The 16,407-nt window shown below is 38.0% G+C and overlaps 1 long non-coding RNA gene across 1 annotated transcript; it reads right to left on the reverse strand.

Annotated features, from left to right (window-relative positions):
• Positions 1–352: 352 nt before the first annotated feature.
• LOC120102158 (uncharacterized) lies at positions 353–15,936 on the reverse strand. The gene is made up of 3 exons (XR_005503329.2): positions 15,787–15,936; positions 12,151–12,295; positions 353–476 (listed from the first exon to the last, which is right to left on the reverse strand). It is a non-coding gene; the product is annotated as an uncharacterized LOC120102158 (long non-coding RNA).
• Positions 15,937–16,407: the final 471 nt, after the last annotated feature.

The following is a 16,407-nucleotide window of genomic DNA, read 5'->3' on the forward strand; positions in this document are numbered from 1 at the left end:
TGATTTTTAAATGGTAAGCATGGTGCTGGATTACTACTAACAGTTGAAATGTACATACAACTACATCCTGTATGTAGGTCTCAGGTCAAAGTAAAAACTGTAGCTTAACGAGAAATGCTTCAAAGCAGCTGAGGGGTAGAATGAGCCTAAAGTGGGAAAAATCAATACTTTTATAAAAACATTGTAGATAGTGTGCAATTCTACCTGAATTCTAATTACTAATATATGAAACTTAAATAGTTTTCATTTAGTATTAATAGTATAAAATATCATTGAATATGATTGCCATGTTAATCTTGACCTAAACATGAATAATCAGATATAAGTAAAAAAAACAGTAACATTAAATCTATTAAGTCATGAAATTTATTCAGAATTCTCCTACATAACCACAGCAAAGAGGAAACCATTCAATGTTACATTATTGAAAACTTTGCTCCTTTAAGTATTGTACTGTTCTTCTTTTCCTTTGTCTCCTGTAAGATAAAAAATAAAAAAAAGGAATCATTTTCTATGGAAAAAGAAATTTATAGCTAATTTGTGGAGCTTCAACATAAAAATAACAATATTAACTGCAATAAAAAATATTCCAAATGTGATCCATCTTTTACTATCACTCAGTAAATCAAATCTGAAAAAGGACTACATTATCACCCATTAGCAGAATTTATTCTCATTCCTAGCTAGCAATATTTGTAGAGTGCCAGCTATTTTGCAGTGCCAAAAAGCATGCAGAGTAAGGGCTAGTGAGATAGCTCAGCGTGAATAAAGTGCTTGCTGTGTAATCTTGGACCTCAGTTCTCCCCTGAATTTCTGGTTTAAAAACAAAGAACCAGATGCCTTGTCTTCCCTCTGTAATCCCAGCCCAATGTTCCTACTGTGAGATGGGAGGTAGAGAGGAGAGAACCAGCAGGAAGCTGGCATAGTCAGCGAAGAGGCAGAAATAACAAAAGAAGCTACATCAAAGCAAGGTGGGAGGGGAGAACAGATTCCTGAAAAGATATCCTGGAATTTCCCAAGCAAACTGTGCTGTACACACACACACAAACACACACACACACACACACACACACACACACACACACACACGCACGCACGCACGCACGCACGCACGCACGCACGCACGCGCACGCACACGCACACGCACACGCACAGACACACGCCCAAACATACGAACACCCACAAACACACACACACACACACACGCACGCACGCACGCACACACACGCAAGCACAAACAGACATGCGCGTGCGTGTGCAGATATGTATGCATACACACAAAACCCAATATACAGCACAGTAGGAATTCTGTATTAAATTTTCTGTAACCTTTTCATATCTTATTTCTCTTAGACACATAATTCCAGGAAAAACAACAAATTCCTTAAATACTCCATTCAAAAGTACACACATAAATTTAGTAATTCAGGGAAGCCAACATAAAATGAACTTTTATATGTGTAGCAAAAAACATCATTTTTTTCAAAATGGACTCAGATTAGTTCTTACATGTTCCCTGTCATTCAATTCATAGAAATTATTCTCATTTGATATGTCTTATCTAGTAACAACTGGCCAATGAATTGCTTTGAAATGAATAGGAACCAGGAAATGGAAAACTAGATCTCTTTCTATGGTTACTTTTCGAATAACTATTTACAGGAAATCTATTTGAAAAGTTGTTGCCACTTCTCTCCTCCACATGAGACTTAAGTGTGAGGGTAATGTTTGTGTCTGCGCATTACCCTTAAGGACAGAAGTCAGATTATATCATTTCTACAACATAGGAATTAGAATCAATCTTTCCTGCCAAGGACTTGATCTTTGGACTACAGTGTAAATCAACATTGATCAAAAATAATTGAAATCCAAGAGGTGAAGTGGTGCAAGACTGCATCCTTCTTCTAAATAAAAAGGAAGTTCCACAGCCAGGAGCATTATGCTAGGGCATTGTGATTATATCCAGACGAATGTACTTGGAAGAAATTATAAACCTTTGTAGGGATAAAATTAGAAAAAGAACAGAAACTTAATTCTAAAAAAAAAAATTGATTTCTAAAAACAAGCTAAGATTATGGCAATTTTTTATAACATTTCCAAGGACATTAGTGAATTGACATGAATTCTACACTTAATAAAGGAGATAGGAGCTTCGGAATGCACATATTGCATTATTAGAATTTCCAAACCAGTAGACCAATGACTGATAGTAAAACGTGTGTTTCAGATTTTAAGTAAATATTCCTAGAGATATTTTAAATGAGGAACGAGATATGGTTGACTAATCCTTCACAGAGGTGCCGGACAACAGGATGTTTTAGGTGGTAAGGAGACATTTTAGCTGTAAGTAAGGGTTTAGTTCTCAGTCACTAGTTGACACTTTACTAGGTGAACATTTATCAGATGATTTGATCTCAGCAGTCGATCTTCTAAATATCTAAAACAAAGGGCTGGGTAGACTTCACCACCATTCAAGGAGACAAAACACAAATAAGTGAATGTGGGAGTGAATGGGATTCTAAGAGATTCAACCAGAGCTACAAGGAAGTTGTTCACTGAATAGGTGAAGAAAACTAAAGTTACAATAATGCTTAGCCTTGCAGAAGCTTTGCAGTTACATAACGTCCCATTTATCAATTGTTGATCTTACAGCTTGAGCCATTGGTATTCTGTTCAGGACGTATGCTGAACAGGGTATTTCCTGCTTTCAAGGGTATTTCCCACTTTCTCTTATGACATTTAGTGTATCTAGCTTTGTGTTGAGGACCTTGATTCTCTTGGACTTGAGTTTTGTGTAGGGTAAAAAATATGGACCAATTTGCAGTCTTCCACATGTAAACTGCTACTTAGACCAGCACCATTTGAAGATGCTTCCTTTTTCCATCGTGCATTTGGTCTTCCTATGGGTCCTGAACAACTGGAGTGGGAATTATGACAAAAGCCTTTACATGGGATATGTTCTTCTAGCTAAGTTGCCTTGTCTGACCTTGGTGGGACAGGATATGCCTAGCCTCACAGAGACTTGATGTGTTCCAGTGAGGGATACCGGGGGGGGGGGACCACCAGTTCAGAGAAGAAGAAGGGGAGAAGGAGGTAGGAGGACTGTGAGGGTGTAACTGAGAGGAGAGCCAGTGAGTAGGATATAATGTGAATATTAAAAAATAAGTATTAATAATAGTAATATATTAAAATTTAAAAGATAACTAACATTAAGAAATGAGCTAAGGGAAGGACAATTAAAATTTACAAATGAAATAAAACTAAAGAATGCACAGTACACTGGGGAAAGCACAAGTGAGGCATAAAACAAGAGAAAGATGTGAGCTTTGTATTACAACAGAATTCTGTAAACAATCGCAGCATAAGCACTTCTAGGTTTATGGCACTGAGGAGATGGCTCAGGGGTTAAGAACACTTGCTGTTCCTGCAGAGAATCTGGTTCATTTACCAACATCCATGTAGGACCATGTAACTTTGGCACCAGGAGATCAAATACCCTCATCTATTCTCCATGTGTGCCCATATACATAGGGTAAACGTAAGTGTAATTAGGTACACACCTGGAAATCTTTAATGTGCAGCTTAGGCTTGCTATGTGTAAGAATATTGCTATGTGGAAGCTAGATAAATATTATAAGTGGGAATATCACTTATTTTTTTCCATAGATTTGGTTGAAGGAAGTCGTGTAATTGGAAAGTAATTCCCTCAAACAGGAAGCTCTTTCATGCTCCTTTAGCAGATTGTTACGTACGGTAGTTTGATGAATTCACCCTTTGGCATGAATGTACTGTAAAGGACAAAAGTGACCAAAACCTGAGAGATGCTAACTGTTAGTGTCTCATTTTCCAAATTCCAGAATTTGATATATGCCCAGTTGTTATACTGATTGAAACACTCTTATGGACAGTTGGAATTTAGAGAGATCAAAAGATAGATAGATAGATAGATAGATAGATAGATAGATAGATAGATAGATAGATAGATAGATAGATGTATCAGGACAGTACAGGAATTCAATTTTAAATTGGCATCATTAAATGAGCTGAGGAAAATAAAGATGCTATGATTAAAAAGAACCCCAGAAAAAGATTCATTTTTTTTATTACCTTGAGTATTTCTTATATACATTTCGATTGTTATTCCGTTTCCCGGTTTCAGGGCAAACATCCCCCTCCCCACTCCCCTTCCTTATGGGTGTTCCCCTCCCCACCCTCCCCCCCATTGCCACCCTCCCCCCAACAGTCTAGTTCACTGGGGGTTCAGCCTTAGCAGGACCCAGGGCTTCCCCTTCCACTGGTGCTCTTACTAGGATATTTATTGCTACCTATGAGGTCAGAGTCCAGGGTCAGTCCATGTATAGTCTTTAGGTAGTGGCTTAGTCCCTGGAAGCTCTGGTTGTTTGGCATTGTTGTACATATAGGGTCTCGAGCCCCTTCAAGCTCTTCCAGTTCTTTCTCCGATTCCGTCAACGGGGGTCCTATTCTCAGTTCAGTGGTTTGCTGCTGGCATTCGCCTCTGTATTTGCTGTATTCTGGCTGTGTCTCTCAGGAGCGATCTACATCCGGCTCCTGTCGGCCTGCACTTCTTTGCTTCATCCATCTTGTCTAATTGGGTGGCTGTATATGTATGGGCCACATGTGGGGCAGGCTCTGAATGGGTGTTCTAGGCATCTAGGGTAATTCAAGCGTTTGGGCTAATAGCCACTTATCAGTGAGTGCATACCATGTATGTCTTTCTGTGTTTGGGTTAGCTCACTCAGGATGATATTTTCCAGTTCCAACCATTTGCCTACGAATTTCATAAAGCCGTTGTTTTTGATAGCTGAGTAATATTCCATTGTGTAGATGTACCACATTTTCTGTATCCATTCCTCTGTTGAAGGGCATCTGGATTCTTTCCAGCTTCTGGCTATTATAAATAAGGCTGCGATGAACATAGTGGAGCACGTGTCTTTGTTATATGTTGGGGCATCTTTTGGGTATATGCCCAAGAGAGGTATAGCTGGATCCTCAGGCAGTTCAATGTCCAATTTTCTGAGGAACCTCCAGACTGATTTCCAGAATGGTTGTACCAGTCTGCAATCCTACCAACAATGGAGGAGTGTTCCTCTTTCTCCGCATCCTCGCCAGCATCTGCTGTCACCTGAGTTTTTGATCTTAGCCATTCTCACTGGTGTGAGGTGAAATCTCAGGGTTGTTTTGATTTGCATTTCCCTTATGACTAAAGATGTTGAACATTTCTTTAGGTGTTTCTCAGCCATTCGGCATTCCTCAGCTGTGAATTCTTTGTTTAGCTCTGAACCCCATTTTTTAATAGGGTTATTTGTCTCCCTGCGGTCTAACTTCTTGAGTTCTTTGTAATTTTGGATATAAGGCCTCTATCTGTTGTAGGATTTTTAAAGATCTTTTCCCAATCTGTTGGTTGTCGATTTGTCCTAAACACAGTGTCCTTTGCCTTACAGAAGCTTTGCAGTTTTATGAGATCCCATTTGTCGATTCTTGATCTTAGAGCATAAGCCATTGGTGTTTTGTTCAGGAAATTTTTTCCAGTGCCCATGTGTTCCAGATGCTTCCCTAGTTTTTCTTCTATTAGTTTGAGTGTATCAGGTTTGATGTGGAGGTCCTTGATCCACTTGGACTTAAGCTTTGTACAGGGTGATGAGCATGGATCTATCTGCATTCTTCTACATGGTGACCTCCAGTTGAACGAGTACCATTTGCTGAAAATGCTATCTTTTTTCCATTGGATGGTTTTGGCTCCTTTGTCAAAAATCAAGTGACCATAGGTGTGTGGATTCATTTTTGGGTCTTCAATTCTATTCCATTGGTCTATCTATCTGTCTCTGTACCAATACCATGCAGTTTTTATCACTATTGCTCTGTAATACTGCTTGAGGTCAGTGATAGTGATTCCCCCTGAAGTCCTTTTATTGTTCAGGATAGTTTTAGCTATCCTGGGTTTTTTGTTATTCCAGATGAATTTGCAAATTGTTCTGTCTAACTCTTTGAAGAATTGGATTGGTATTTTGATGGTGATTGCATTGAATCTGTAGATCGCTTTTGGTAAAATGGCCATTTTTATTATATTAATCCTGCAAATCCATGAGCATGGGAGATCTTTCCATCTTCTGAGGTATTCTTCAATTTCTTTCTTCAGTGTCTTGAAGTTCTTATTGTACAAATCTTTTACTTGCTTGGTTAAAGTCACACTGAGGTACTTTATATTATTTGGATCTATTATGAAGTGTGTCGTTTCCCTAATTTCTTTCTTGGCTAGTTTCTCTTTTGTGTAGAGGAAGGCTACTGATTTATTTTAGTTAATTTTATACCCAGACACTTTGCTGAAGTTGTTTATCAGCTTTAGTAGTTCTCTGGTGGAACTTTTGGGATCACTTAAATATACTATCATATCATCTGCAAATAGTGATATTTTGACTTCTTCTTTTCCGATCTGTATCCCCTTGACCTCCATTTGTTGTCTGATTGCTCTGGCTAGAACTTCAAGACCTATATCGAATAAGTAGGGAGAGAGTGAGAAGCCTTGTCTAGTCCATGATTTTAGTGGGATTGCTTCAAGTTTCTCTCCGTTTAGTTTAATGTTAGCAACTGGTTTGCTGTATATGGCTTTTACTATGTTTAGGTATGGGCCTTGAATTCCTATTCTTTCCAGGACATTTATCATGAAGGGGTGTTGAATTTTGTCAAATGCTTTCTCAGCATCTAATGAAATGATCATGTGGTTTTGTTCTTTCAGTTTGTTTATATAATGGATCACGTTGATGGTTTTCCGTATATTAAACCATCCCTGCATGCCTGGGATGAAGCCTACTTGATCATGGTGGATGATTGTTTTGATGTGCTCTTGGATTCGGTTTGCCAGAATTTTATTGAGTATTTTTGCGTCGATATTCATAAGGGAAATTGGTCTGAAGTTCTCTTTCTTTGTTGTATCTTTGTGTGGTTTAGGTATAAGAGTAATTGTGGCTTCAACGAAAGAATTCGGTAGTGCTCCATCTGTTTCAATTTTGTGGAATAGTTTGGATAGTATTGGTATGAGGTCTTCTATGAAGGTCTGATAGAATTCTGCACTAAACCCGTCTGGACCTGGGCTCTTTTTGTTTGGGAGACCTTTAATGACTGCTTCTATTTCCTTAGGAGTTATGGGGTTGTTTAACTGGTTTATCTGTTCCTGATTTAACATCCGTACCTGGTATCTGTCTAGGAAATTGTCCATTTCCTGCAGCTTTTCAAGTTTTGTTGAATATAGTCTTTTATAGTAAGATCTGATGATTTTTTGAATTTCCTCTGAATCTGTAGTTATGTCTCCCTTTTCATTTCTGATTTTGTTAATTTAGACACACTCTCTGTGTTCTCTCGTTAGTCTGGCTAAGGGTTTATCTATCTTGTTGATTTTCTCAAAGAACCAATTTTTAGTTCTGTTGATTCTTTCTATGGTCCTTTTTGTTTCTACTTGGTTGATTTCAGCTCTGAGTTTGATTGTTTCCTGCCTTCTACTCCTCCTGGGTGTATTTGCTTCTTTTTGTTCTAGAGCTTTTAGGTGTGCTGTCAAGCTGCTGACATATGCTCTTTCCTGTTTCTTTCTGCAGGCACTCAGCACTCTGAGTTTTCCTCTTAGCACATCTTTCATTGTGTCCCATAAATTTGGGTATGTTGTACCTTCATTTTCATTAAATTCTGAAAAGTTTTTAATTTCTTGCTTTATTTCTTCCTTGACCAGGTTATCATTGAGTAGAGCATTGTTAAATTTCCACGTATATGTGGGCATTCTTCCCTTATTGTTATTGAAGACCAGTTTTAGGCCGTGGTGGTCGGATAGCACGCATGGGATTATTTCTATCTTTCTGTACCTGTTGAGGCCCGTTTTTTGACCAACTATATGGTCAGTTTTGGAGAAAGTACCATGAGGAGCTGAGAAGAAGGTATATCCTTTTGCTTTAGGATAGAATGTTCTGTAAATATCTGTTCAGGCCATTTGGCTCATGACTTCTCTTAGTCTGTCTACATCTCTGTTTAATTTCTGTTTCCATGATCTGTCCATTGATGAGAGTGGGGTGTTGAAATCTCCTACTATTATTGTGTGAGGTGCAATGCGTGTTTTGAGCTTTAGTAAGGTTTATTTTACGTATGTAGGTTCCCTTGTATTTGGGGCATAGATATTTAGGATTGAGAGTTCATCTTGGTGGATTTTTCCTTTGATGAATATGAAGTGTCCTTCCTTATCTTTTTTATGACTTTTAGTTGAAAATTGATTTTATTTGATATTAGAATGGCTACTCCAGCTTGCTTCTCCCGAGCATTTGGTTGGAATGTTGTTTTCCAGCCTTTCACTCTGAGGTAGTGTCTGTCTTTGTCTCAGAGGTATGTTTCCTGTAGGCAGCAGAATGCAGGGTCCTCGTTGCATATCCAGTTTCTTAATCTATGTCTTTTTATTGGGGAGTTGAAGCCATTGATGTTGAGAGATATTAAGGAATAGTGATTATTGCTTCCTGTTATATTCATATTTGGATGTGAGGTTATGTTTGTGTGCTTTTCTTCTCTTTGTTTTGTTGCCAAGACGATTAGTTTGTTGCTTCTTCTAGGGTATAGCCTGCCTCCTTATGTCGGGCTTTACCATTTATTATCTTTTGTAGTGCTGGATTTTTAGAAAGATATTGTGTAAATTTGGTTTGTCATGGAATATCTTGGTTTCTCCATCTATGTTAATTGAGAGTTTTGCAGGATACAGTAACCTGGGCTGGTATTTGTGTTCTCTTAGGGTCTGTATGACATCAGTCCAGGATCTTCTGGCCTTCATAGTTTCTGGCGAAAAGTCTGGTGTGATTCTGATAGGTCTGCCTTTATAAGTTACTTGACCTTTTTCCCTTACTGCTTTTAATATTCTTTCTTTATTTTGTGCGTTTGGTGTTTTGACTATTATGTAATGGGAGGTGTTTCTTTTCTGGTCCAATCTATTTGGAGTTCTGTAGGCTTCTTGTATGCCTATGGGTATCTCTTTTTTTAGGTTAGGGAAGTTTTCTTCTATGATTTTGTTGAAGATATTTACTGGTCCTTTGAGCTGTGAGTCTTCACTCTCTTCTATACCTATTATCCTTAGGTTTTATCTTCTCATTGAGTCCTGGATTTCCTGTATGTTTTGGACCAGTAGCTTTTTCCGCTTTACATTATCTTTGACAGTTGAGTCAATGATTTCTATGGAATCTTCTGCTCCTGAGATTCTCTCTTCCATCTCTTGTATTCTGTTGGTGAAGCTCGTATCTATGGCTCCTTGTCTCTTCTTTTGGTTTTCCATATCCAGGGTTGTTTCCATGTGTTCTTTCTTGATTGCTTCTATTTCCATTTTTAATTCCTTCAGCTCTTTGATTATGTTTTCCTGGAATTCTTTCAGGGATATTTGTGACTCCTCTCTATGGGCTTCTACTTGTTTATTTATGATTTCCTGGAATTCTTTTAGGGATTTTTGCAATTCCTCTCTGTAGGCTTCTACTTGTTCTCTAAGGGAGTTCTTCATGTCTTTCTTGAAGTCCTCCAGCATCATGATCAAATATGATTTTGAAACTAGATCTTTCTTTTCTGGTGTGTTTGGATATTCCATGTTTGTTTTGATGGGAGAATTGGGCTCCGATGGTGCCATGTAGTCTTGGTTTCAGTTGCTTGGGTTCCTGCGCTTGCCTCTCGCCATCAGATTATCTCTAGTGTTGCTTTGTTCTGCTATTTCTGACAGTGGCTAGACTGTCCTATAAGCCTGTGTGTCAGGAGTGCTGTAGACCTGTTTTCCTGTTTTCTTTCAGCCTGTTATGGGGACAGAGTGTTCTGCTTTCGGGCGTGTAGTTTTTCCTCTCTACAGGTCTTCAGCTGTTCTTGTGGGCCTGTCTTGAGTTCACCAGGCAGGTCACTTGCAGCAGAAAAGTTGGTCTTACCTGTGGTCCCAAGGCTCAAGTTTGCTCGCGGGGTGCTGCCCACGAGCTCTCTGTGGTGGCAGCAACCAGGAAGATCTGCGCCGCCCTTTCTGGTTGCTTCAGTGCACCAGGGTTCCAGATGGCATTTGGTGTTTTCCTCTGGAATCAGTAATGTGTGCAGAGTGCAGTCTCTTCTGGTTTCCCCGGCGTGTCTGCCTCTCTGAAGGTTTAGCTCTCCCTCCCATGGGATTTGGGTGCAGAGAACTGTTTATCTGGTCTGTTCTTTTAGGTTCCAGCAGTGTCTCATGCACAAGGGTCATGCCGCTCCTGGGCCCTCCCCCACGGGAACCCAGAGGCCTTCTACAGTTTCCTCTTGGGCCAGGGATGTGGGCAGGTGTGGGTAGTGTTTGTGGTCTCTTCCGCTCTACAGCCTCAGGAGTGCCCACCTGACCAGGCGGTTGGGTCTCTCTCCCACGGGGTCAGGGAGCAGAGAGCTGCTGTGGGCCGGGATCCGCGGGTGTTGGATTCCAGGTAAACACAGGACTTGCCAGGTCCTAGAGGAATTCTGCCTCTGTGTGTCCCGAGTTCACCAGGCAGGTCACTTGCAGCAGCAAAGTTGGTCTTACCTGTGGTCCCGAGGCTCAAGTTTGCTAGCGGGGTGCTGCCTACGAGCTCTCTGCGGCGGTAGCAACCAGGAAGATCTGCACCGCCCTTTCTGTGAGCTTCAGTGCACCAGGCTTCCAGATGGCGTTTGGTGTTTTCCTCTGGAATCAGTAATGTGTGCAGCGTGCAGTCTCTTCTGGTTTCCCAGGCGTGTCTGCCTCTCTGAAGGTTAAGCTCTCCCTCCCACGGGATTTGGCTGCAGACTCATTTTTTTTTTTTATTTTGGGATAAACGTGATGTGTTTTAAGAAATTCTAGAAAGTAAATGATCTCATTGCAAGTGACATCTGTGTGGTCATACTGAAGAGACTGAGTTCACACTCTATGTCTCTATGTAGGGGACTACTGAATTCCCAAGCATTAGGCCATGGAGATATTAAAGAACATTTTGGAAGACAATGGTAAAATTAAGTGGTGACTTTGTAGCATTGAACTTGAATCAGTATTTGGGCTTCTGAGTTTATGAGTCTTAGAAATTTGGTATATAGAATCTGGACTCCTCTTAAAAAAGCACAGGTACCACTAGGCTGTCAATTTAAGTGAACTGGTAAATATTGTACTAATAGAGGAGCTGGATGTGAGAAAGGCTCTTTAGGAAGTAAGAGGAAGGAAGGAACTATGAGGAGGAAGTGTTATGAGCTGGTCAAGCGATACTCCAAGGTTTGTATTCTGTGGAAGAATTTTGAATCATTCCTAACACCAGGTATGGAGGAGATAATTTGATAAGTGTTTCTTGTTCAGGACTGTAATTATTGTAATCATCATTAATGACTGTGACAAATAGTCACAGAAATATAATACACAAGAACAAACATTGTCTTTCAGTTCTATTTCAAGGAAAATTCTCTAAGGCCGGATTTCAGATGCGAGATGTCTGGATTGGGGAATTATAAGAGAATTCAGAAGTATCACTGGAAGAAATGTTGTCAGGTCTGTTAGGTTTCTCGGGTAAATTTAGTAAACATCTGCTTTAATGTCTGATTGACCTTCAGTACTTCTCCTAGTAAATATTTAATGTCAATAGTCATGTATATAATTTCTTGTTAAAAGGACTTCCCTGATTCCTTGAGTTATTAGTAAGGTGAAAATTGGGACATAATCTGATTGAAGAAATAAAGGAAGATCAAAGCAGCGAGGTTATATTCAATCAGTGTTGTGCATCTGTCAATCTATGAAAATAGTTGTCTATTGTGCATGGGTATATGTGGGTGGAATCGAACTGCTGATTTTCTCTTGGCACGTCTCTTCATAGGTGAACATATTAGAAATGTTGGAGAGTTTGGATAACCCTCTGGATTGACATAGTGGTTAGTTTAACTGGATTGAGACATAGATTTCAACGTTGGAGAAATTCCCTTACCTTAAATAAGACCTAGTTAGATATGAGAAGGTCGTAGCCCTCTGCTGATGGATGCCGTGTATAATTTTCCATGGAAAGACTGAGATAATAGAGGTCAATAATTTGGTCCCTTTAACTAGCACTCAAGAATACAAGTGAAATTTTGACTAAAGTTCTCTCAACTTCCTCCTGAGTGAATAAAGGGAAGGATAGGATGAGATACTGAGGTTACCTGCAAGGGGTCATCTATCTCTTCCCTTGTCCTGTTCGCCAGTGTGAGTATATCCAAATGCCACCTCATTATTTTCTTCCTTATGAGTTTGACAGCTTAGTGCAAAGGTATACTTGAAGGGAATTCTGTGCTGTCTTCCCATGTGCTAGAGAATCGAATGGTGGAAAGGACATAGTGTGTAAATCACATGATGAACTGGTGCAGATATTAACTAAAATTGTCCCTAGTGGGAGGTTGTAAGCGAGGGCACTGAGTTCATCCTTATATGGTACTTATTCCCTGGCCAGGAGCTGAATTCAATGACCTACTCAAGACTGCCAATTTGCATATTATTATATATAGTCCTGAGACAGGAAGGAACTGCTGTGATAAGTGAACTATGAACATGGTTTCAGAACATAAGAAATGGTGTCTTGAAGGTTTTCATTGGTACTTTGGATTACATCTGTGTTATTTAGACAGGAACATTGGCCCAAAGGGGTGAAGCTTGGGTTTGAGAGTATGCTAGCAGTGCTTAAAATGTTATAAAGTATATAGAGAAAAGTCTCTAGCATAAAATTGGTCAGAAAATGGTTTGTTTTTGAAAGCTATTATTGAATATAAATAGTAACTGAAGCTATAGTGTGGCTGAAAAAACTTCTCAGTGAAAAGGGAGTTATGATGTCACTGTGTTCCCAGAATCATAGCATCATTTCTAACAGGTATAAGAAAAAGCCAGCAATCAACTTCTTTGTAACAGTTTTTTTAAAATAGAATTTGCACAGATCAATGGACAGTGAGCACTAGAGGAGATCTAAGGGGTCTGTGAAGGGCACTCTTCTGTCCATTTAGCAACACTAATGTGCAGTGAGCTAAGTAAAAGCAGGAAGTCTCTAATGCCATACATGTTAGCTATCAAATATGAAATGTGTGAAACATCCCATCCCAAAAATCAATTACCACATGAAATTACATATTTTAATACAACTCAACAGCTTTGATTTTTCAGTAGAAATAAGTTGGATAATGATCCTGTCTTGTTCTAAAGGAATTAAATAAGCTCTAGATGTGAATACATTCTATGAAAAATCAATACAAGGTCAAAATTGTGTTTTAATATACATATATATGTATGTACATGTAAATATGTATTCAATATATCCAAATAAAATATGCTATGAAATAAGTTTGATTTGCCTATAACAAAAATAGCACTGTTTTTATATGCCCTGTGATAATAAGAAGTAAATGTGCAATAGATTAAAAAAGTTATAAAAGGAACATCGACCTGTTACTAAGGATCTTAAATATCACATACAGGTAACACCTGAACATTTTGGAAAACACGTTGAAGGCTGTATATTTATAATCATAGAGCTGAAAACAGATATTCATCTGATTACTTGATGAGTCAGAATATTTTTAAAATAACTGAGAAATCACCGGCCAAAGAGAAGACCCTTCACATCAGAGCAAATTTAGCACATGCTAATGTGAAAGTTATTTATACATGCTCACCCATACATATATTATAAGAAATGTGTAATATCTGAAAAGCAATCACAATATTGGTCTTTATCTTCGTCCTCATCTGTATTTAAATGATATAAAAATGTAGCTGCATTACAGGGCTTGAGGTTGTTTGCACATTGCTACATTTCATAGGATTGTGGTTTTCTAAATTGGTAGCAATAAATTCTGGTAAACACAGCCATCAAGAGCATTTTTATAGGGTCAAAATTGTTCTGTAGTTTTAGAAGTCAGTGGCTAAGTAAAATTTGAAGGCTACTCTGTTGTGCTCAACTATTTATTAAGGCATTAAAACCCTGTCTTCCAGAGGCCGTTCTGATTTTTTTTTCATGATCTGTCCTCTACTTGATAGCTCTAGCTTTTATGTGACAATTTAGAAAAAATATATATGATTGCCTAAGCTTTCACAAAGTTTGAAGTTCTCATTTAAAGTATGAACTTCATTTAAACGCATGCCCCATTAAATAAAATTAAATAAAAAACAGCCTGTGATGATATTCGCTATATTTATATTTGAATAAATACAGTAAAGATTCTGCACTGATATAACGTATAGAGCACCTAATTAATGAATTCAAATAAAAGTGAATCTCTGGGTGCTTTGGTTACTTGTCTTGTTACTGAGACAAAGTACTAGGGAAAAGATGTTTAAAGAAAGGGTTTGCTTTGACTCACAGTTTGAGGTACAATTCACGAGGGCAGGGTAGAAGCTTGTGGTATCTGGTCACAGTGCAGCTGCAGTTAAGGAAATGAAGCTGATGGCTGCCACAGCTCAGCTCCACTTCTCTTTTGATTTTAGACCTAGTTCTCTGCCCCTGGAACGCTTCCCCACATTTAAGTTGGCTCCTTCTAACTCAGTTATGCAATCCAGCCAAATTCTCACAGACATGCCCAGAGTCTTGTTCTCATGGTGATTCTATAACTCATCAGGTTAACAATAGGAAGCGTCACAGTAGGTGTATCTATGAGTGTGTCAAAGGTGAATTTTATCTTAATAAAATGCACTGACAATATAGTATTACCACACACCTTCCATTCTGTAGGTATGAAAGCTGTTCTACCTCTCTCAGTCTTCCTTTTGGGTTATAAACCCATTATGATAAGTTTTATTACATACATGAAATTTGGTTATAACATATAAGGACTACATTATGTAGATATTTCGTCTGATTTGAAACATGTCCTAAAGGTTCATAGCCTTAAGAACTAAACAAAATTTATAACCTCCCTGGAATAAATAAAACCGAAAGGCAATATAGGCTAAGTATTTACTAAAGGTTACTAAAAATGACAATCAGTGCAGAAAGAGGACACGCCATTCTGCAAGGTGGCTGTGTCTATATTCCTCACTCATATCACTGTAAGTAACTCCAAAATTTCACTGAATCCTTATTAGGGTGGATCATGGCTTTACTTTGTATTTGATCACATCTATTCAGGTGAGCAGGTATTTGTTCTAGTCTAACAAGAAACAATCTCATGACAGTCATGACAGTCTCATAACATTTCTGTTTTATCTTTTCTTTTGAATGCATAAAATTACCCTATGGAATGATAAAGTATAACGTCATATATGACTTACAAAACCAGTTAGATTTTTGCATAATTTAAAACAATGTTAGTGTTGAAACTGATATTATTTTCCATACTAGAATAATGCACTGCTAGAGAACTGGAAGGTTGGTTTTATTTCTCTTTGTAAACATTTCATGCAAGCAGTATGAGTATATTTTTAATGTAATAGGCATGAATATGTCAATTTTCACAATATGTCTTCACATCTCTAATTGCTTGATACATAATATTAGATTTTAATTTTATAGGAGGTTGATTCATAAGCTGAACTACTAATAAGAAAAGAGGAAGCACATGTATGATGTTCTATATTAGGTTATAGTATTAAAAATATCCAAATATTAAATGTGAACAATGTTGTTATTGTGTCAATTCTCTTATCATACTAAAATGTTAATAAAGTAAATATTTAAAGGGAAGTTCTGATTTTCTATGCTTTACCTTGTTTTATTGCATACATAAACATTTCACAAATACTCAACCTGAATGTAATTTACATTCAATTACTTTTTAAACATATTACTTGAGCACAATGATTGTAATTATACTTACATTATTGATGTGGATTCTTCCCAAAACAAATACAAGACAAAAATTCAATAGATGCTGACAGTGCTTGTCCTGCAGAGTCTAGGGAGTGTTTGCCCATGAGTCCTAACCAAATTCTCTATAAAATAATTTCAAAAGTGTTTTGCTCTTCGCATTTTCTTTTGGAGATTCATAATGAGCTGCGTTTTCATTAAAGTGTCTCTGGAGACATGAAAGCCTTTTACTAACCACAAGTTTTCATAATTCTCTAAATAGAACTTAGTAGATGTCTAGTGCAGAAGTGTTTTTCCTTTTGAAGTTCAAAAATGTGGAGAAACATTTCAGAACTCTTTATATACAGTGTAAAGTTTGTTCTGTGCATTTTGCAACCCCCATAGTCAAGGAAGCATAGTCTACCTGCCTGATCAGATTATATTTTCATGTATCAAGAATGTAAACTCTCATTCCTAATTTCATAAACATTCGAAATACAGCTACACCTTTTATTTGGATACAGTATTTTTATTATACCTTCAGAATCATATTCACAATTCTAAAGTAAGAAGGTAGGTAGATACAACTTTTATCATAATATTTGACTGATTATTTCACAAAGCTTCTAACTAAATTTTCAAAATGGAAACA

Source organism: Rattus norvegicus, chromosome 4 (genome assembly GCF_036323735.1).
Source record: "Rattus norvegicus strain BN/NHsdMcwi chromosome 4, GRCr8, whole genome shotgun sequence".
NCBI classification, from domain to species: Eukaryota; Metazoa; Chordata; class Mammalia; order Rodentia; family Muridae; genus Rattus; species Rattus norvegicus.